General features: G+C 52.6%; 1 long non-coding RNA gene across 1 annotated transcript; it reads left to right on the forward strand.

The window, feature by feature from the left end:
- Positions 1-1,927: 1,927 nt before the first annotated feature.
- On the forward strand, positions 1,928-10,822 carry LOC121062931. The gene is made up of 3 exons (XR_005815742.1): positions 1,928-2,092; positions 2,825-2,826; positions 10,795-10,822. It is a non-coding gene; the product is annotated as an uncharacterized LOC121062931 (long non-coding RNA).
- Positions 10,823-20,959: the final 10,137 nt, after the last annotated feature.

Here is a 20,959-nt window from a genome sequence, read left to right on the forward strand (position 1 = left end):
AGGTGTCCCTACTTCCAGGCAGGATTTCAGGGCTTCTCCTGTTTCAGTTCCTTCTCTGCATGCATCAGGCCAGGTTCCTCACTGCGCCATGATGCTTCAGTGGTACAGCAGAGCAGCTGGCACATCGACCTGAAGTCGGACTCGCCACTGGTTTCAGTGGAGTCTGCCTGCATCTCCGAGGACACTTTGCTATCATCAACATTTATGTAGCTTCTGCATAGCACATGGAAAATGCAGATTTTGGGGGCTAAAGAGCATTAGGATGGGGAAGGCTCTAACGGGAGATATGGTTAGGAGAGGGGTTGGAGTATGTGCTGGGGACTGGTAGGTAACCTCTGAGAAGCAGTCCAGGATACAGTCATCATGTGAGTGCCTCTACAGTTGGAGCAAACTCAAACTCAACCCGGGTGGTTCAGGCCGTTGCTGACTCAAGACCTCAAGAGCCCCAAGGCCAGCTGCTGTCTTTCCTCTGTGCTGCCCTCCTCCAAGGCCTCACTCTGAGCTCCCCATCCCACCCAAACTGACAGAAAACCCAGGATAGCTCTATGAGAACAAGTGGAGTCAGACTGCTGTCAGACCAGTGCACAGGGAGAAAAGGAGTTATCAGCGAAGGAACTCTCCCTGCATCCTCAGCGTATAAATAAAGGAGGAAAAATTCATATCCAGCTCTGTCACTTGTTGAACAGGCAGCTCCAGACTAAAATCAGTTATCAAGTTATTGGACTAAAGCAAATAATGTTACAATGAGAAGAGAAGGACCGTTAGGTTTCTTGGCAGAGCCCCGCACTCAAGCAGGAGCACTCAGTCAGCACAGTGTGCTCAGAACCCAGGCGGACACTCCAGAAGCACTGGTGGGTGCCGCCACCAGCCTCTTCCAGTAGGAATGGCCAGGCACCCTGGGAACACAATGGAAGCCAGGAGCTAGGTTTGTCTCTCCTGCAGGACGGAGTGGGTTGCCACAGCTTGAGCTCGCCCAGCTGTGGGCTCCCTGTCCATGCCACAGGCTGTTTGGGGCTTCGGCATCCCAATGGGATGCCCCCAGGTGGAGAGAACTGCATCACCCTCATCCAGGCTGGACCTAACCCAGACTGTGAGTGTCTTGACCCTGGCAATAGCCCCACATGTGGTGTGGTGCCATCCCTCCAAGGTCTGCGCTTAGGGATTTCCCTAACAGGGCCTTGGAGGCTTACAGAGCTGGAACGGAGAAGACTCAGATGTGCTGAAGCAACCATGACCCACTTGCCAAGAGGGAGCACCAGGAGCTACAGGAGAGCTTTTACGATGTGAGTCACTCACTGAGCTCCATCTCATGGCACATTAAACCATATGAATCAAAGAATGAAAATGGGGGCCAGGTACTGGTAAAAAGGAACTGCCAAGAGTCCAAGGAAAGGTGAGGGAAAGAACTAGGTCTAGGGTCCACTTGGGAGCAGCAGGAGACAGGACAGGCTACAATATAGATGTGACACTAAGCCAAGACACAGGGCCACAAGTAGGACTGCAGATGGGTGCTCCTACAGTACAGCTCCCACAAGGTCTGGGTGCCTAGACCTGGGTGGAAATAGAGACCCTGGACCAAGGAGTGGAGGATGTGTGGGTAGGGGAGAGGTTGGTCAGGGCAATTAAAGCCAATTAGTCATGACTTGATGCAAAGCAGAGCAGGAAGAGTTGTGTTTCTATTTCATCCATACCTAACCTCAGGACAAGGTCCTCTTTGGTGTGGGCCCATCTCAAGTTTGCCCGTGGCTGGGCAGGAGAAGAAAACAATGATAAGCCGATACTGGCGGCACCTTCTTTCTGCCTTGTGACACGCCTCGTCTCAAGCTGCCCCCTCCTAGCCTCTTGCCTGCTGTGCTGGTGAGTGTTTACCAGATGAAGGCGTGCGGGAGTCACAGAATCACAGAATCGTCTAGGTTGGAAGAGACCTCCAAGATCACCTAGTCCAACCTCTGACCTAACACTAACAAGTCCTCCACTAAACCATATCACTAAGATCAACATCTAAACGTCTTTTAAAGACCTCCAGGGATGGTGACTCAACCACTTCCCTGGGCAGCCCATTCCAATGACTAACAACCCTTTCTGTAAAGAAGTTTTCAGTAAAGCTGCCCGAGGCCGGGCGGCGCCCCCTGCCCCGCCGCAGCTCCCACGGTAAGGCAGGGGCCGGGCCCCGGGGGGGGCCCCGCCGCCACCTGCAGGGCCTTCGGGGAGGGGTCGCGGTCCCCGGGGCCCTGCCGGCTCCCGCCGCGGGGGTGGTGTGTGTGCGGGGGTGTTCTGTGGCTCTAATGGAGCCTGGCTCCTGTGGGCAGCGTTTGGGGCCGGGTGGTGGTTAGGGCGCCCTCCGCCTGCTGCTTGCTCTCCCTGCTGTCCCTGTGTCGTCGTCGTCGTCCTTCCCCCCCCCCCCCATGACACCACATCCCCCCCGTGGAAACCTTCTCTGGAGTAAGGTTTCATTCTGCAGTGGAGGACTGTCATTTGATGGCATGGACGTGCTCAGTGTGAGTGGTGAGAAAATCAGGGCAAAGCATAACCCTGGGGTGCTCCGGCTGAACACCACAGCTCCCTGGTAAATCATTCCTCCACTGTGAAGCCAGCTGGAGAGGTTCCCCCTTGCATGTAACATACAGAATGTATTTATTTGACAAAACCATGCCAATTTTCCACGCTTACCCATTCCAAATGGTGTGAGAGTACTGCTTGCTGCCCACCTGCTTTCCTGTCCATGGCAGCTTGGCTGGAGGGTGGAGAAGAGAGGGGATTTGGGGCGAAGGGGGGACCTCTGCACCCACAGGTGAGTCAGAGTCAGGAAAAGTATGGTTAGAAGATGTGAGGGAGATAACAGAGGGTGCAAGAAGGGGACTGGAAGGATGTGGGCTCCCAGGAACCAGAGAAGCATGAGGCTGGGATGCTGGTGTGAATGGGTGTGTGGTGAGAGCCTGGGGAAAAAGCCTCTTTGGTGGGGATGGGCAAACCAGAGAGCATCACTCTGCCCCTTGCTCCTCCCCACCAGTGCCTGGAGGAACTCAGGGTGAGGCAAGAACCCTAAAGGAGACAAGGCACAGGCTGCAACGCCCTCTCTCTGCTACTTCATTCAGGTAGCCTGTCGGGGTTGTAGTTTGCTTAAAGGCACTGGTGTCAATAAAGCTGCCTGTGGGTAATGCGATATGGAGTGATGAAAAGGCCCGGCACTGCCAAGCCAAACCAAACCAAACCACCCGTCCTTTGTGCATCGGGAGCAGAGTGCTGCTGTGTCATCCAGCCCGATGGCTGCACTCCTCCGGCAGTGCTGCTGCAGTCCTCCGCCCTGTGTGGCTGTATCCTGCACCCCGTGAGGCCGTATCCTGCACCCAGTGCCCCGACTGGAGGCTTTTTTCAACCCAAGGGGGGTGAAATTCCCTTCTCCCAGCCCGCAGATTTGCAATCCCCTCCCCACTGTCAGCCTTTGTGCCTCCTCCCTTCCGAGCAGCATTGCGATTAATGGCCACAATAAGGGATTGTGGAAAAAAAAGTTGCATCTGCAAGCAGGGGAAGAGAGGTGCATTTCCAGGGGTGCTGCGTGAGATTGTGCCAATGGCAGGTGGCACGGAGCAGTACCCCATGGCACAGCCACGCTGTGCCTGCCGTGTGCCAGCTGAGCGGAGAGCTGGTCTGTTGTCGGTGACTGAACCAAATCCTCCTGCCAGCAGAGCTGGAGTTATGGATGCTGCTGCCAGGGATGCTGTCTGTCAGCCTGCGGAGGCATCTGAGGAGGCCAGCACTGTCTGGTGTGGAAGGAGAGCCTTTACCACCCACTGCTGCTCCCTGCAACACCTCCTCCTCCAAACATCCTGACCTTGGCAAATGCCCATGCATTTCCTCGGGGCTGTCAGAGTGGCAGTCCTTTAAAGCAGTAATTTGTTCTTACCTGTATTATCATGCTTTGCATTTCTATGGCCTCTTTAATCCCAAGATGTAGCTGCAAATTAAATCAGGATGGGAAAGTCGTGAATTATGTCCAGGTAGCCCTATTATGCAGCTGAGTTATGAGAAATACCAGGAAATGAGGGCTATTACCTTCAGCGACACGGGAGGTCAAGGAGAGAATCCAAACACTCTGGCTCACACCTTGTCTCTGGCAGCATGGAGAGCCCGAAGGAACTGGTTAGACTGGGAGGGACTGGGACAAGGGATTTAGAAGGGAAGCAGGGATGGATGTCACCCCTGCCATCACAGAAGAGGGGGAAGAGACAATGTCACAGCAGGTGATGGCGCGCGCTGGGGCTGCACAATGAGCCACCCAGCCCAGGGGCAGCTGCTGGGCTCCTGGGACCAAAACGCAGAGGGAATTGATGGGCACCAGGTGAGCTGCCTTTGCTCCCGCTTTTCCCGCAAAGGGAAGGAAGAGAAAAGGAAAGAAATATCTCCTTGGGTGTCCCACCCCATCCCGTCTCAGACCTCCATTGAATCCCAGTGAATTTGGCGTTGACTTGAGCACAGCCTTGGCACTGACCACTGTGCTGCCTACAAATGTCCTTCTAAAAATAACTGAGAAGTGCAGGGGGAGCCTGTCCTTGCTCTTGGCACCTCCAGACCAGCTCCTCCTCTTGCCGCAGCAAAGCATTTCTCAACCAGTGGGTGCCCTGCCCCAAAATCTGACTTAGACACAGGAGGGAGTCCTGGCAGCTCTGTGCTGGCCCCTGGCAGCTCTGTGCTGGCCACGTGCACGTCCCATCACCTCCCTGCCTCAGTTTCCCCCCATCTTGGCAGTGAGGCCATTTCATCCCAAAGGATTTGCACTGGGGATCAGAGGAGGAAACGCCAGAGCCCTGTGTAAAACGTTCCCAGCCTCGGAGGGACAAACAGATGGCTCAGCAGCTCTGCGCCTGGGAGGAAGAATAAAGACCTTGTCTGTCTCCTTGCTCCCACAGTAGGTCCATTATTTGTTTTTTTAAAGGAGGTCTATTTGCTTGCAACTTGACTGCACCCCAACCGGAATAATGCTCTCTTTGACTGCGTAGTGGGGTTGTGGACCCAACTGCTCAAGGGTTTCCTTTCCTGCAGGAGCCTCCGATGGAGAGTCTAAGCACTCGACGGCTGCGCGAGCACTTGGCTGGTCACTTCTCGGGGACCTGCTGAGGGCAGCTCTGTGTCTGCATCCCTGGAGATCGCCCACGTACGCCCCAAGTACTTGGGGAAGAACAAAGGAACCCCCTTCTTCTCTTTTTGCCATGCCTATCTGTTTTTATAACTGAGCTTTCCACACGGGGGACCTATAATTTGAGCAGAACGCAGGATGCTGAATTTTGCCTCCAGCTACACTCTGAAGTCAATGTTTGCTCAAAGCTAGTGAGGGAGGGCCAGGCTACCAGCACATCACGGCTACCATCAAGGTATTTTGTAAATACTCCATACTTCCCCTCCAAAGCAGCAGGTTCCCATCCCTGCTGAGCAATTTTAAAGGTTGTTGTCAGGGTGAGAGCAGAGTTTGGCATGGCATCTTTTTGGTGTCATAGTTTTTGCTCTTAAATATTTCTGTGTCCCCAGCTGCTCTTTCCCTCGCAGCAGCTGCACCAGCACCGTGCTCCCCTCGGGAGCTTCAGCTCAGGCAGCCAGCCTCTCCCTGGTGCTGGGGGCAGCCTTCAGCCCTCGACCTGTTACCCAAACTGCAGCACTCACGTGGCTCGGGGCCCTGGAGCGGTCTGAGCGGGCTGGGTCTGGTGCCACAGCCCAGCTGAATTCCTGCAACAAAAATCTCGATTTCCCAGCGCTGCTGGGATCTGCTGGTTTGTGCTGAATTTGCAGAGAGCTGAGAGAGGCTCCTGACAGCCTCCCTGGCTTGCAGGAGCCAGCCAGCCTCAGTTGTCTGTGTTATAGCGATTGAGAAACTCCCCTGACACCTCTGTACATCCCTAAATACATGCTTTTAATAAAGAGCCAGTTTAGTTTCCCAAGCACCGAGCCATCTTGTGTTATTACCTGGCATATGGTACCCAGAACAGCAGCCATGGCATCTTTCCTTTGACAGAAGGATGTTTCAATTCCCTCTCCCACCTCTGGCTTTTCACAACTCTCTTTTTTCCTTTAACGGGGAGCCCCTTCCCCTCCCAGCTTCCCTCCTGTCCATGCTACTAGCCCAGAAGCAGACAGGGAGGTGAGGCCGAGTGTGAACATCTGAGGGGCTGGAGGGGAGCGGGATGAGCCCTGACATGGGATGGGATGGGATGGGATGGGATGGGACGGGACGGGACGGGACGGGACGGGACAGTCCCGCAGCCATTGTGATGCTGGATGCACATCAGCACGTTCATGGGGAGAGTGTCACTCCTACGGGCCATGTTCCCAAACGAGGGCAACATGTTCTCAATAACGAGGTGAGACGAGCTGTTATCAGGTTCAGGTTTAAAACCCCAATCCCATTTTTAAGACATGCTCGTTAGCAGGACAGAGTAGGCCTTGCCTCTCCTCAGCTCAGCTCCCATGCTGCTGGATTAATAATGAAACCCCAGTAGGGCCATGGATAAAACCACGCAATTCCAGGCTGCTCCCCTTGCTGAAAAGAGACTAAAAGCAGAAACCTGGTGCTAAACCAACACCGTGCTCCCCACTTCCAGCTGCCCTCGGGTGCGCACAAGGTTGTCGCGGCAACCGCACAGCCAAAATACAGCATGGCGGGGGGGGGAAGGAGGCCTTTTTAATCCGATTTAACGCCCAAATCGGAGCAAGGTTGCGCATCGTTCCTGGCTTTAGGGTCCTCCTGCTGGCCCTGGGGAGCTTCCCTGAGGCTTCCGCCAAGCCGGCGGCTCCCAGACTACAACTCCCGGCAGGGCCGGCGAGGCCGGGCGGGGCGAGGGGCGGGCAGCGGGCCGGGCAGCGGGGCCCGGGGCCCGGCCGCCTCCCGGAGCCGTGCCGAGCCGGCCGCCTGCCTGCCCGCGGCCGGGCGGCGCCCCCTGCCCCGCCGCAGCGCCTACGGTAAGGCAGGGGCCGGGCCCCGGGGGAGGGGGCGCGGGGCCGGGCCGGGCCCCGGGGGGGGCCCCGCCGCCACCTGCAGGGCCTTCGGGGAGGGGTCGCGGTCCCCGGGGCCCTGCCGGCTCCCGCCGCGGGGGTGGTGTGTGTGCGGGGGTGTTCTGTGGCTCTAATGGAGCCTGGCTCCTGTGGGCAGCGTTTGGGGCCGGGTGGTGGTTAGGGCGCCCTCCGCCTGCTGCTTGCTCTCCCTGCTGTCCCTGTGTCGTCGTCGTCGTCCTTCCCCCCCCCCCCCCCCCCCCCCCCATGACACCACATCCCCCCCGTGGCACTGCATCCACCCCAACACCTGCCCTGCCCTAGCCCTTGCCTGCAGCCGGGTGCCAAGGTGATGGGTGGGTGGCGGTGGCATCCACAGCAGGACAAGGATTTGGACCCAAAGCTTCCCTTTGAGCGAGGTGGCAGTGTGCGTGGCCTCGGTGGCTGCGGGATCACATGTGCTCGTACGGTGTTTGTGCTCTCCAGCCCGGCTGCAGATCCGTGCCTGGCACCTGAGAGCTCACACGCCGGCAGTTTTCTTGTGAGCGGTGCTGTAAGCCTGGAGGCACGGCTGCTGGACGGCCCTGGGGTCCCAGCACCTCAAAAATCAGTGCCTCCAGTCGTTTTTCTGGAAAATGAGGCTGAGGCATCCCTGGAGGACGCACATGTGCCCTACAGGAGGAGGGATGCAGTGCAAAACCTTCCTTGCCCCTTTTGCATCCAAGCTCGCCACAGCATGGCGTGTGTCATGCCAGCCTGGGGAGACACGTACGGTGGTATTTCTGGCTGCCGGCTTGCTCCTGGCATGTAATCTGATGTGAGGGCAAGCCGTGGGTGTCCCCGGCCCTGAAATGGTGCAAATCTGGGGCTGAGCTTTGGGGATGGCTTTGTCAGGGTGGAAAGCAGAAGGGACCTTCCTGCAGAAACAGTTGCTCCTCTGAAATAGTAGGCTGTGTTCATTTGTCTGTCTGTGCTGCCTTTGCTCCCACATGCCATTCCTCTTCCATCGCTTGGAGGGGTGCAAACTGCTGCCAGGAGTCACAGCCACCACTGGGACTGCTGTAGTAAAAGCCAGCCTTGTTGACAGCAACAAAAGGTATGGGAGGAGACACAAGATACCGAGCTTCCAGGCTCTTCCTCTGGTGGTTTAATGCTCCTTCCACCTACAAACCTAAGAAAGCTTTCTGATGGTGGGTGCCATCAGAGCATCCAGTTACTAGCAGCGCAGCAGGGGATGTCATGCGTGTTGGAGAGGGAAGCATCACGCTCTGCTTATGGTTTCTCTGGTCTTGGCATGCAAATGTTCATGCTTTGTCCCCACCACATGGAAAAAAACATTGTGTGGTGTAGGTTCATGTTCTTTTTCCTTGTAACGACCATAAAGGCTTAATTCTGCACTTAGCTGATCCTGAGGTCCAAAAGCAAAGCCTTGCACTGGGTTTTATTCCCTCAAGTCCAGAGTAAAATTTGTAGCCTGTGTTTTCTTTGGCAGAGATGCACATGTTTTCTGTTTTGGGCAGCTTGGGCTGTGTTTGTATTTAAAGCTCTTTCCCTCTGAGCTCTGGGCCTTCCTTCTGCAGAGCCTGCACTGGAGCACTCTGAGAATTGACTGTGTCACAGTTAAAGTACTGTGGGACTAATAATGTTGTCCAGCTCTGAGGAAACATTTTTTATCACTTATAAAATCTCAAATTGCTTTTAAAGGGAAGCAAAGGAACTGGATGGTTGGATGGAACTTGATGGTTGGATGGTGAAGGTGATGTGGTAAATGATGAGTTTCAGGTGAGCAGCCCCCAGGGGCTCCCCAGCTGACAGGGCTGAAGGAGGCTGGCGATATCGTTTGTGGAGATGAACTGAACACCAGCCCTGCCTCTGCAGAGGGATCTGCGAGAGGAGTGAGCTGTCTGAGGCATTTGGCGTGCTCTCACATGCTTGTTCCTGTAGCCGAGTCAGCCTTGTGCACAACTGGGCTGGGAATTGTCTGTGGAGGGTTCCTGAGAGCTGTGACAGATCATGTGCAAAGCGTGGAAACGTTCTCCACAGTGAGCCTTCAGTAAGGCCCTGCGTGTTTGTGAGGAGCTGTATCTAAATGTACAGCAAGGCCTGTGGCTTCTGTGAAAGCTGGGGGCTGGGATCCTATATTTCAGGAGCTGTTTTGGGCACACTTAGCATATTGTTGGAATATTTCTGCTAAAATGCAGAGCAGTGGAATACTGCAAATTGCCTCATTGTTCTTCAGTTTAACAGAAGCATTCAGATGTTTACATTACACATGACGTTGTTAAGTTTCAGAGTTAACAGTCTGCTGGTGTGTTTGGGGTAGCTCTTCTTCAGGCTGGGGAAAGGACAACTGTTCCCATCTGGAAAATCTGTGCAATGTTGAAGCTTATGGGCAAGTAGTGTCCATAAACGCTTCAGGATATCCTTGTGAAACTCCTTGGAGAAAGTACAGTTCTGCTACTGGAGTGCAATTAGTGCTTTATTGAGCCTTCAGAAGGGAAGGGCTAGTGTAGCTAGCCAGTAATTTTATGTTTACTTGCGAGAGTGACTGTTTAATTTACACTTGATATAAATTATATATATATAAATGTATGTATCTATAGTCAGTTATAAAATGAATGCCTTGCTAACGATTATAAGAGAAATACATTTCCTGGTCAGTTCAGACTGAAACAGGGATGCCATTGGGTGTTCTTAAAGCTTTTGAGCATCTATCTACCAGCTTCCATGCTGGAAAGAGAGGCTTTGTTTCTTCCACATCTGCCTTGGGCTGTCCCATGTTTGGTCTGGCTTTGCTGGCTCTGACTTGCGGAAAACGGACTCCACAATCAGTAAGATTGTAAAGTAGGTATGTTTATTCAGCGCTGGGCAGCACGGGGGGTAGTCCCGCCAAAGTCGTGCGCACCTGACGCGGCCATTTGCCATGGTTATATGCAGCAAAGAGTTACATATGCATGACGTTTCACAATACGCCTATACATATTCATAACCTGTCCCCGCTTCGTATTAAAATTAGTTCCAAGGGGTCATTTCCATAAACTCCTCCCATCCGCGCTTGCGCAGTGTCTCCTGGTGGTGGTCTTCGGGAGTCGTGGGGATGAAGGTTGATGACTCTTCCTCGTCACCGCTAGTTGACCTCTTGTCTTTGCGCAGACTCGGTTGCTCCTTGGCTCTTGTCCATCCGCAGGACCAGTTTCTGCCAGTTTCTTAAGATAGGCTCACTCTCTTATTAGGAGACTGACCTCGGTAAGGGGCCCAAGGCTTCTTGCTTTAGTTAATTTGCACAATGCACCATAGTTAGCAAAGACACTAAGTAGCATCCTAGTTTAATGCTGTCAGCGCTCTATCTCTACTTGATAAGATTCTCCTAACTCCCTCTCAGCTCTGCAAAGCTACTGTTGTTGTGCTCCAACTGAGATCCCGAAAAGATGGCTAGTAATGGAGATGGTGTCTCTATAATGGATGTGAGATCTTTTGCTTTTCCACATTAGCTTTCAGGGCCTCCTTTGAGGTAGTCCATGGAGCTCCAAGGCTTTAGAGACCACAGGTGGACGAGGAGTAGTCTCGTGCTTCAGGAAAGCCATTGCTTCAGTCTCTGCACTCCTACAGGGCAGCCCACAGAATCACAGAATTGTCTAGGTTGGAAGAGACCTCCAAGATCACCTAGTCCAACCTCTGACCTAACACTAACAAGTCCTCCACTAAACCATAGCACTAAGCTCTACATCTAAACGTCTTTTAAAGACCTCCAGGGATGGTGACTCAACCACTTCCCTGGGCAGCCCATTCCAATGCCTAACAACCCCTTCGGTAAAGTTCTTCCTAATATCCAACCTAAACCTCCCCTGGCACAACTTTAGCCCATTCCCCCTCGTCCTGTCACCAGGCACGTGGGAGAATAGACCAACCCCCACCTCGCTACAGCCTCCTTTAAGGTACCTATAGAGAGCGATAAGGTCGCCCCTGAGCCTCCTCTTTAGGCTGAACAATCCCAGCTCCCTCAGCCGCTCCTCGTAAGACTTGTTCTCCAGACCCCTCACCAGCTTCGTTGCCCTTCTCTGGACTCTCTCGAGCACCTCCATGTTATTCTTGCAGCGAGGGGCCCAAAACTGAACACAGTACTCGAGGTGCGGCCTCACCAGAGCCGAGTACAGGGGGACAATCACTTCCCTAGACCTGCTGGCCACACTGCTTCTTATGCAAGCCAGGATGCTGTTGGCCTTCTTGGCCACCTGAGCACACTGCTGGCTCATATTCAGCCGACTGTCAACCAGTACTCCCAGGTCCTTCTCTGCCAGGCAGCTTTCTAACCACTCATCTCCCAGCCTGTAGCTCTGCTTGGGGTTGTTGTGCCCCAGGTGCAGGACCAGGCACTTGGCCTTGTTGAACTTCATACAGTTGGCCTCAGCCCATCGGTCCAGCCTATCCAGATCCTCCTGCAGAGCCTTCCTACCCTTGAGCAGATCAACACACGCACCTAACTTGGTGTCATCTGCAAACTTACTGAGGGTGCACTCGATCCCCTCATCCAGATCATCGATAAAGATGTTAAAGAGAACTGGCCCCAGTACTGAGCCCTGGGGGACTCCACTAGTGACCGGCCTCCAACTGGATTTGACTCCATTCACCACGACTCTTTGGGCCCGGCCATCCAGCCAGTTTTTAACCCAACAAAGCATACGCCAGTCCAAGCCATGAGCAGCCGGTTTCTTCAGGAGAATGTTGTGGGAAACGGTGTCAAAAGCCTTACTGAAATCAAGGTAGACCACATCCACAGCCTTTCCCTCGTCTACCCAGCGTGTCACTTTGTCATAGAAGGAGATCGGGTTCGTCAAGCAGGACCTGCCTTTCATAAACCCATGCTGACTGGGCCTGATCGCCTGGTTGCCCTGTAAGTGCCGCATGATGACACTCAAGATAATCTGCTCCATGAGCTTCCCTGACACTGAAGTCAGACTAACAGGCCTATAGTTCCCCGGGTCTACCCTCCGGCCCTTCTTGTAGATGGGCGTCACATTTGCTAGCCTCCAATCGACTGGGACCTCCCCTGATAGCCAGGACTGCTGATAAATGATGGAAAGCGGCTTGGCCAGCTCCTCCGCCAGTTCTCTCAGTACCCTCGGGTGGATCCCATCCGGCCCCATCGACTTGCGTACATCCAAGTGCTGTAGCACGTCGCCAACCATTTCCTCGTGGATAGTGAGGGCCACATCCTGCTCCCCATCCCCTTCCACCAGCTCAGGGTACTGGGTATCCAGAGAACAACCGGTCTTGCCGCTAAAGACTGAGGCAAAGAAGGCATTAAGCACCTCAGCCTTTTCCTCATCTCTCGTCACTAAGTTTCCCCCCGCATCCAGTAAAGGATGGAGATTCTCCTTAGTCCTCCTTTTTGTGTTGATGTATTTGTAAAAACACTTTTTGTTATCTTTAACGGCAGTAGCCAGATTGAGCTCCAGATGAGCTTTGGCCTTTCTAATTTTGTCCCAGCACAGCCTCGCAACATCCTTATAGTCCTCCTGAGCGGCCCGCCCTCTTTTCCAAAGATCATAAACCCTCTTTTTTCTCCTAAGCTCGAGCCACAACTCTCTGTTCAGCCAGGCCGGTCTTCTTCTGTGCCGGCTTGTCTTTGGGCACGTGGGGACAGACTGCTCCTGAGCCATTAAGATTTCCTTCTTGAAGTGTGCCCAGCCTTCCTGGACTCCTCTGCCCTTCAGAACCGCCTCCCAAGGGACTCTGCCAACCAGAGTCCTGAACAGCTCAAAGTCAGCCCTTTGGAAGTCCAAGACAGCAGTTTTACTGGTCCCCCTCCTGACTTCTCCAAGAATAGAGAACTCTACCATTTTGTGGTCACTCTGCCCAAGACAGCTCCCGACCACCACATCTCCCACCAGTCCGTCACTGTTTGTGAACAGAAGGTCTAGCGGGGCACCTCCCCTGGTAGGCTCTCTAACCAGCTGCGTCAGGAAGCTATCTTCCACGCTCTCCAGAAACCTCCTAGACTGCTTCCTCTGGGCTGCGTTGCATGTCCAGGATATGTCTGGGAAGGTAAAGTCCCCCACGAGAACAAGCGCTGACAATTTTGCAGCTTCTGCCAGCTGCCTGTAGAACTCTTCATCCGTCTCCTCATCCTGGTTCGGTGGTCTATAACAGACCCCCACCAGGATGCTTGCCTTGTTGGCCTTCCCGCTGATCCTAACCCATAGGGACTCAACCTTATCATTCCCAGCCTCAAGTTCCACAACATCAAAACACTCTCTAATATAGAGAGCCACACCACCACCTCCTCTGTGCTGCCTGTCCCTTCTGAAGAGCCTATAGCCAGTCATTGCAGCACTCCAGTCATGAGAGTGGTCCCACCATGTTTCCGTGATGGCAATCAAGTCATAGTCTGCCTGCTGCACGATGGCTTCCAGCTCCTCTTGTTTGTTACCCATGCTGCATGCATTAGTGTAGATGCACTTCGGTTGGGCCATTGCCTTCTCCCCTGGCCCTGACATTGTTCCCCCCAGCACACCTCTAAAAAGCCTTATTTCAGCCCCGTCCCCCTTCTTACCTAGTTTAAAGCCCTCTCAATGATCCCTGCCAGCTCCTGGGCTAGGATCCGTTTTCCCCTTAGAGAAAGGGACCCATCTGTGGCCATCAGGCTGGGTGTCGAGTAAAGCGTCTCATGGTCAAAAAAAACAAAATTTCTGTGTTGGCACCAGCCTCTGAGCCACGTGTTAATCAGGTGGGCTTTCCGTGTCCTCTCTGTACCCCTCCCTGCCACTGTAGGGATGGACGAAAACACCACCTGTACTCCCGCTCCATCCACTAACCGTCCCAGTCCCCTAAAGTCCCGTTTGATAGCCTTCAGGCTTCTCTCTTCAATATTGTCACTGCCAGCCTGGACTATCAAAAGAGAATAGTAGTCAGAGGGGTGAACCAGGTTGGGAAACTTTCTGGCCACATCCCTGACCCTGGCCCCAGGGAGGCAGCAGACTTCCCTACGGGTAGGTGAAGGCACGCACGACACGAACTCCTCATGGCTCTTCAACAGCAGGACCTTTATTGCCATTTTTCACCACTACATATACTTTTCCCGTAGCCCCACACACTGTCCATGCGCCCAAATCTGTCTTACAATTGGTTAGAGACCCTCAGACACGCGCCTTGAGCCAGCCAGCAATTGGCTACTGCCCAAAACTCATCTTTAACACTGTAGCCAATTTACTTTATCTTGACCTTGCTCAAGTTTTTGGTTCTACCGCTGTTTTCCTCATTATCTCTAACTCAGGGACGTGTGAAACAGCATGAAGCCACCTGCGAATTCCTTTCCCACAAAACAGCACAAAGCTCCCTGCGAATTCTTCTCCCACAGTTCCCCCTTTTTTATTTTCAATCAACCAAACGCTTTCTATAGATTTTTTTGATATTTTTTTGATTGATATTCTATCAATCACCGCAGACACTGCAATAAGCAAGGTACAATAAGCAACAGGGTGAAAATCACATGCAGAACTATGATTGTAAAGTAGCGTGCCTACTAGAATCTACATCAGTCAACAAGCCACTAAGTGCTAGGAATGTTGCTTCGCAGCGATACTGCTTCTTACTCGCACAGCACAATCACACAATCATGCAAAGAGGCCTCTTGCACTTCTCATTCATACCACAAGAAAACATCACCTAAAATAATTTGTGTGCGGCTTCAGGAGGTCCTTGTCTGCTCCCGTGGTGAGCGGCTGAGAGTGGAGACCCCTCCGAGGAAAAAATGCTCGGGGTGCACCTAGGGGCGTCCGTTCCACAGTCGATCCCACAGCCGAGCAGAGCAGCTCCTGGCGCAAGGAAGGATGCTATTATAATTTGTATAATGACAGCAAAGAGATGCATTGCAATAAGGAGCAAGTGTGGCGTTGACCTTTTTTTTTTTTTTTTTTTTTTCCCGAGCAATTAAACCTTACACATGCTATTACTGTTACACATCTCAGGATATCTAATTCCTGTGGCTCTAGGGGCGCTTGCCATAAGTAGACAGTCCAGTCTTTGTTATCCGCCGGGTTCCCCACCAGACATGTCGTAGATGGGTCGTTTCATTGGCTCCACCAGATCCAGGAACCTCCTCCCATCTAACCTTTAGTGCACTGCTGTATTAATCAGCTCCAGATTATCACCGAATGGGTCACCCACAGTCTGGGCTGGACTGAGACCCAGGAGGCGCCGAAGCTGCAGAGGCGGACGAGGATGATGGTCCCAACCATGGTCGCACGCCACGAGCCAGCACCCATCGTGGTCCTTGCCCTGTGGAAACACAAGCGTACCCTCGCCCCCAGGTTATTAAGGGATATGGTCCTTCCCACCCCCCAGTATCCAGATTTCTCATCATAACCATCGCTTTTCCTGTTGGAACGGACGTTAGTCCTGATTCCATTGATTTAAAATGCTTAATTACAGGCGGTACGTCTTCGTATTGAAAAGGTAGTGTCAAATGATTTATGACATATACCACTTTGTTCAATCTATTCTGCGGGGTCTCCTGTGTCTCCCCCTTTTTCTGTTTAGCCAATAAGTCCTTTAACGTGCGGTGAACACGTTCTACTATTGCTTGTCCTGTGGGTGAGTGTGGGATGCCTGTCTTGTGAGTGATGCCCCAGGTATGGAAAAAAAGTCGCGTAGAGCGGCTTGCATAAGCTGGGCCATTATCAGTTTTTATTTCTTTAGGGATTCCGAGGGCGGCAAAGGCCGCATGGAAATGCGCCTGTGCGTGACGGCTTGTTTCGCCCGTCATCGCAGAGGCCCAGAGCGCGTGCGAAAAAGAATCTATGGACACGTGAACGTATTTTAGCCTCCCGAACTCGGGAACGCGAGCAACGTCGGTTTGCCAAAGCTGAAGAGAAGAGAGGCCCCTAAGATTAACTGTAGTCGGTGGGCCTGGTCGTTGTTGACAATCTGGGCAGGTCTGTACTATGAACTTAGCATCTCCTATGTGGATGGCAAACTGTTTGGACAATGCCTTTGCAGCCTGGTGGAAGAATTGATGTGATAAACGAGCCTGGGACAATGTATTTGGCACTGGGACTTGCAATGCAATGTTAGTCAATTGATCTGCCCGGGCATTTCCTTCTGCAAAGAATCCCGGGAGTGTCGTATGACTTCTAATGTGGATCACGCAATAAGGGTGGGTACGGTGCTCTACAAGAAATAACAACTCTTTAAATTTTAAGAATAGTGCTTCATTGTGGATGTATTTGATCTGAGATCTTTCAATGCGTTGTGCTATTCCTACTGCATAATGTGAATCAGAGACAATATTTAGTGGAGCCTGGTCCCATTGCTTGAACGCCATTACTACCGCATGTAATTCTACTATCTGAGGGGAGCCCTGTATTGTTTCTATCACATGTTGCCAGTGGCCTCCTTGTTCCCACGTGACTACAGCTTTTCCCATTCTCCCTGACCCATCTGTAAATACTGTTTGTCCTTGGACTGGGTGCCATCGATATAGCGGCTTGTCCTCAACGTGTACATTATTATAAAAGGTAAGCATTTTATGAGACGGGAGATGTATATCAAGTTGACCATTGAAACCCGAAAGGGCTGATTGTAGCTCTAAGCTATTCTGGAGGCACCAATCAAGATAGTCTTTAACTATCGGAATGATAATGGATTTTGGCTCTTCTCCGGCCATTTCTATAATTTGTTCTCTTCCCTTCCTAATCAAATCCGAAAACATTTCAATGCGGGTGGCAAGTGTCTTTGTCGGTTGGTGGGGTAGAAACACCCATTCTAATAGCAGCAACGGGTCTGTTGCATTGGAGTCCCATTGCGCAATAATAGCTAAAGGTTGTGGATTCTGGTTGCATATGTAGAGCAGAATGGGTAAATTTTCTGCTCGCCGCTGGCATTGTTGGGCAGAGATCTTCTCCTCTATGCGGTGTAGCGCCGCCCTGGCTTCATTAGTCAGCCAGCAGGGCGCATTAATATTAGTGTCCCCTTTTAGCAACTCGAACAGGGGCGCTAGTGTATTCCGCATTGCGTCCTTATCCAATTGATATTGCCTATAAGCTTCTGGACATCATCGAGCGTGCGAATTTCCGTTGTAATGGCTACATTCTGGGGTTGAATACTGTGCTGCAGTATCTTCCAGCCTAAATATTTCCAAGGCGGCTCGATTTGAATTTTCTCTGGTGCGATTTGTAATCCCCATGTCTGGAACTCCTGCTGTAGAACAGGCAGTACTTCTTGCGTTGTCTGTTGGACTGGAGAGCAATATGTCGTCCATATAATGATAGATGTATACGTGCGGGAATCGTTTGTGTACAGGGGGTAGCGCTTCTGCTACGTATGTTTGGCAAATTGTTGGGGAATTTTTCATCCCTTGAGGCAGCACAGTCCAATGATACCTATCCATTGGTTTGGTCTTATTGATTTTTGGGACCGAGAACGCGAATCGAGGAGCATCAGCAGGGTGAAGTGGAATAGTAAAGAAGCAGTCCTTTAAATCGATAATCAAGATATTCCAATTGCGAGGGAGCATAGCAGGAGAAGGTAATCCGGGCTGGGGAGCTCCCATGTCCTCCATTGCATTGTTTATTTGACGTAAATCGTGAAGGAAGCGCCATTTCCCGCTTTTCTTTTTAATAAGAAACATGGGTGAACTCCAGGGACTGGTTGTGGGGGTAATGTGTCCCAATTGTAACTGTTCTTGGACAAGTTCTTGGAGAGCAGCGACCTTTTCCGCAGGAAGTGGCCATTGATTCACCCACACAGGATTATCAGTTCTCCAGGTGAGTCTCATGCGCGGTCGCTCATCAATGGCCGCTATTGAAAATTTTCCGGAAAGCTCAGAGTGAACTCGCCCTGCCCCATCACATCCCTCCCCAGGAGACTGACAGGTATGAGGGCAGCATACGGCCGGACGTTATACAGCGAGCCTTCATGAGTCTTAATGGTAAGCATATACCGGCTCTGAAAAGTACCAGAGACACCACCGACTCCCACAAGGCCTTTTGTGGTGGAATCTAAAGGCCAACTTTTGGGCCAATCGTGAAGAGAAATTACTGTGACATCTGCCCCGGTATCCATTAATACTGTTATTTGTGTGCTGGAGGGGTCAGCCTGCGGGTGATGAAGTGTTAGGGTCAGCGTAGGCCTCTTGATGGTAATGGCCGAGGCCCAAAAAGCTGACGGGGGTCCCGTTGATCCAAACTCCGCGTCGTGTCGGTCGCATGTCTCTGCTTGTGGAACTATGGCTTTAAATAGTATTAACTGTGCAATTGTAGTCCCCTTGGGAATGAGCATCGGTGGGGAGGGAGTCCATGCCATTGCTTGTATTATGCCTTCATAATCAACGTCAATGACTTCAGGCAGTATAAAAAGACCCGTTAGTGTGGTGCTAGACCGCCCTAGCAAGAGGGCGCTGCATCCCTTCCCTATTGGTCCTTTTACGTTTAGAGTTATTTTGCGGACCCGAGTGTCCCAAAGGGTGCAGCTCGTTACTGTGGAGACATCCAATCCGGCGCTTCCTCGGGTTCTGGCTGTGAGGGAATCCACCGTGACGTACTGGGCGGGATCGCTGGAGCAGTGGGCGGCTGCGGTCGCAGCCCGGTAGTCATCATCGCCCAGGGCGGTGACTTCCGCGAGGACGGCCCGCCCACGACGGAGGGCCGGGGCACTTGTGTCGTCGCGCGGCCCCGCCCCGCGCTCTGCTTCCCGTTTCCCTGCCGCGGTTGTAAAGGTCGTCCCTCTGCATCATGCGTAGAACGGCACTGTCTAGCCCAGTGCCATCCTGTGCCGCACCGTGGGCAAACAGTGGGAGGGGCAGAGTTACCGCGTTCCCCCCCCGCTCCTCGCTGTGGGCATTCGGTAGCAAAATGTCCCGTGGCTCGACAGCGAAAACACCGTTTTCGCCTGGTTTTAAGCGCAGCAGCAAAGGCTCCGGCCAAAGCGGCAGTGTGATGTTCTATGGATCCGACTCGATTGCAAGCCTCTAGCATTTGTACCAGTGTAGTATTAGCAGGCAAGGCTTGGAGTATTTTCTTACAGTCTGTGTTTGCATTTTCCACTGCCAGTTTTAGTATAAGGGCCTCTTTGGCCTCGCGGTTGTCAATTTGTTTGTCCAAAGCGTCTCGCCATCTATCAATGAATTGCATATAAGGCTCGGTAACTTGTTGCCTAATGCTGGTAAATGATGGCTCGGCTTTTCCAACTTCAGGCAACTTCAGCATAGCCTGGAGGGCCAGAGACGCGGACTGCCGCAAGATGGCATCGTCGAGCCTAGCCTGCAATCTCGGATCAAGTAACGGCTCAGTCCCCATCAACTGTGGGATCCCGGCTCCCAAGAGGGGGTCGCCGGGCTGCCGGTCCAGGTTACGCAGGGCGGCCAATTCGCACGCTTCTTTCCATTTTTGCTCCCACAGTAATTTTTGTGTTGGCGTTAAAATCATCGCGGCTATCTGACGGCAATCGTACGGCACCAGCAAGTGACCAGTCATAACGTTTTCTAACAATGACTGAGTAAATGGTGCATGTAATCCATATGTAGTCAGTATTTCTCAACTCTTTAATTAGGTCCCATTGGAAGGCATTATATTCATTTTGACCATTGGGTCGCACCTGCACCGGGAAAGCCATTCCCACCGGGTCCCCGTCCTTTAGCGTTTCCCGGCACACCAGCTCCCATCGTTCCCGCGGGTCGAAAGCTCGGGCCCCCAGGGAGGCATTATCGGGGGCAGGCAAGGCGGGAGCCTAGGGGGTCAGCAGGGAAGGGTTCTGTGGCATCAGCGGGGAGGGGCTCTGTGGCGGCGGTCCACGGCCCTCTTCCTTGTCATCCCCCAGGTCTAATCAAATTGCACTGCTCTGGTGACCTTGCAGGCTCTGATCTCGGTTCGGCTGCTTTTATTGCCTGGGCAGCGGCATTCTATACTTTCTTTTCTGCCTGCCACGCTCTTAAAGTCTCTGTCACCAGCCGCCACGTAGTCATCACCTCAGCAGCATTAGTATCCCCACGGGACGCTGCTTCCCATATTTTTCCCCCCCTTGATCCCAAGTTTTTACATCAAATACTGTGGAAGCCATTGAGGGGAGCCCTTGTTTTTGCAAAAAAATTCAATAATAGCTTTATCTTAAACAGATCATTTTTTACTCCCTTGTCTATTAGGAGTTGCGTTAGTAGTTTCACTATAGCCTCTTCCTCTGCCGGAAGGCTAGCTCCCATGATTAATGCCCAGCTGCTCACCTGTCCTCCAGGTGATGTCCCAGGGTTGAAGCTGCAGTCCAGCTGCAAGCTTGACCCGTTCTGCTGGGTTCCGTTCAGACTCTCGTACAGTGCTGCTCCTTCCTGATCACGTCGGGGTCACCAATTGAAGGCACGCACGACACGGACTCCTCATGGCTCTTCAACAGCAGGACCTTTATTGCCATTTTTCACCACTACATATACTTTTCCCGTAGCCCCACATGCTGTCCATGCGCCCAAATCTGTCTTACAATTGGTTAGAGACCCTCAGACACGCGCCTTGAGCCAACCAGCAATTGGCTACTGCCCAAAACTCATCTTTAACACTGTAGCCAATTTACTTTATCTTGACCTTGCTCAAGTTTTTGGTTCTACCACTGTTTTCCTCATTATCTCTAACTCAGGGACATGTGAAACAGCATGAAGCCACCTGCGAATTCCTTTCCCACAAAACAGCACAAAGCTCCCTGCGAATTCTTCTCCCACAGGTAGGGTCAGGCCGACAAATAGGGCCCTCTGTTCCCCTGAGAAGGGAGTCGCCTACAACGATCACCCTTCTGTCTTTCTTGGTGGAGGCAGTCTTGAGGCGTGGAGTCGACTTCCTCGCCCTAAGCATCCTCCTGGGTAGACTTTCTACCTCATCCTCACCCACCGGTATCTCAAGATCCAGGGCCTCAAATCTGTTGTGTAAGGGCACCTGGGAAGGTGGGGCCGGTAGGGGGGAGTGTCGCCTGCGAGGTCGAGCAGGGACCTGTCTCCATTCCTCCT

The sequence above is a fragment of the Cygnus olor genome, assembly GCF_009769625.2.
Source record: "Cygnus olor isolate bCygOlo1 chromosome W unlocalized genomic scaffold, bCygOlo1.pri.v2 SUPER_W3, whole genome shotgun sequence".
In the NCBI taxonomy this organism is placed as follows: Eukaryota; Metazoa; Chordata; class Aves; order Anseriformes; family Anatidae; genus Cygnus; species Cygnus olor.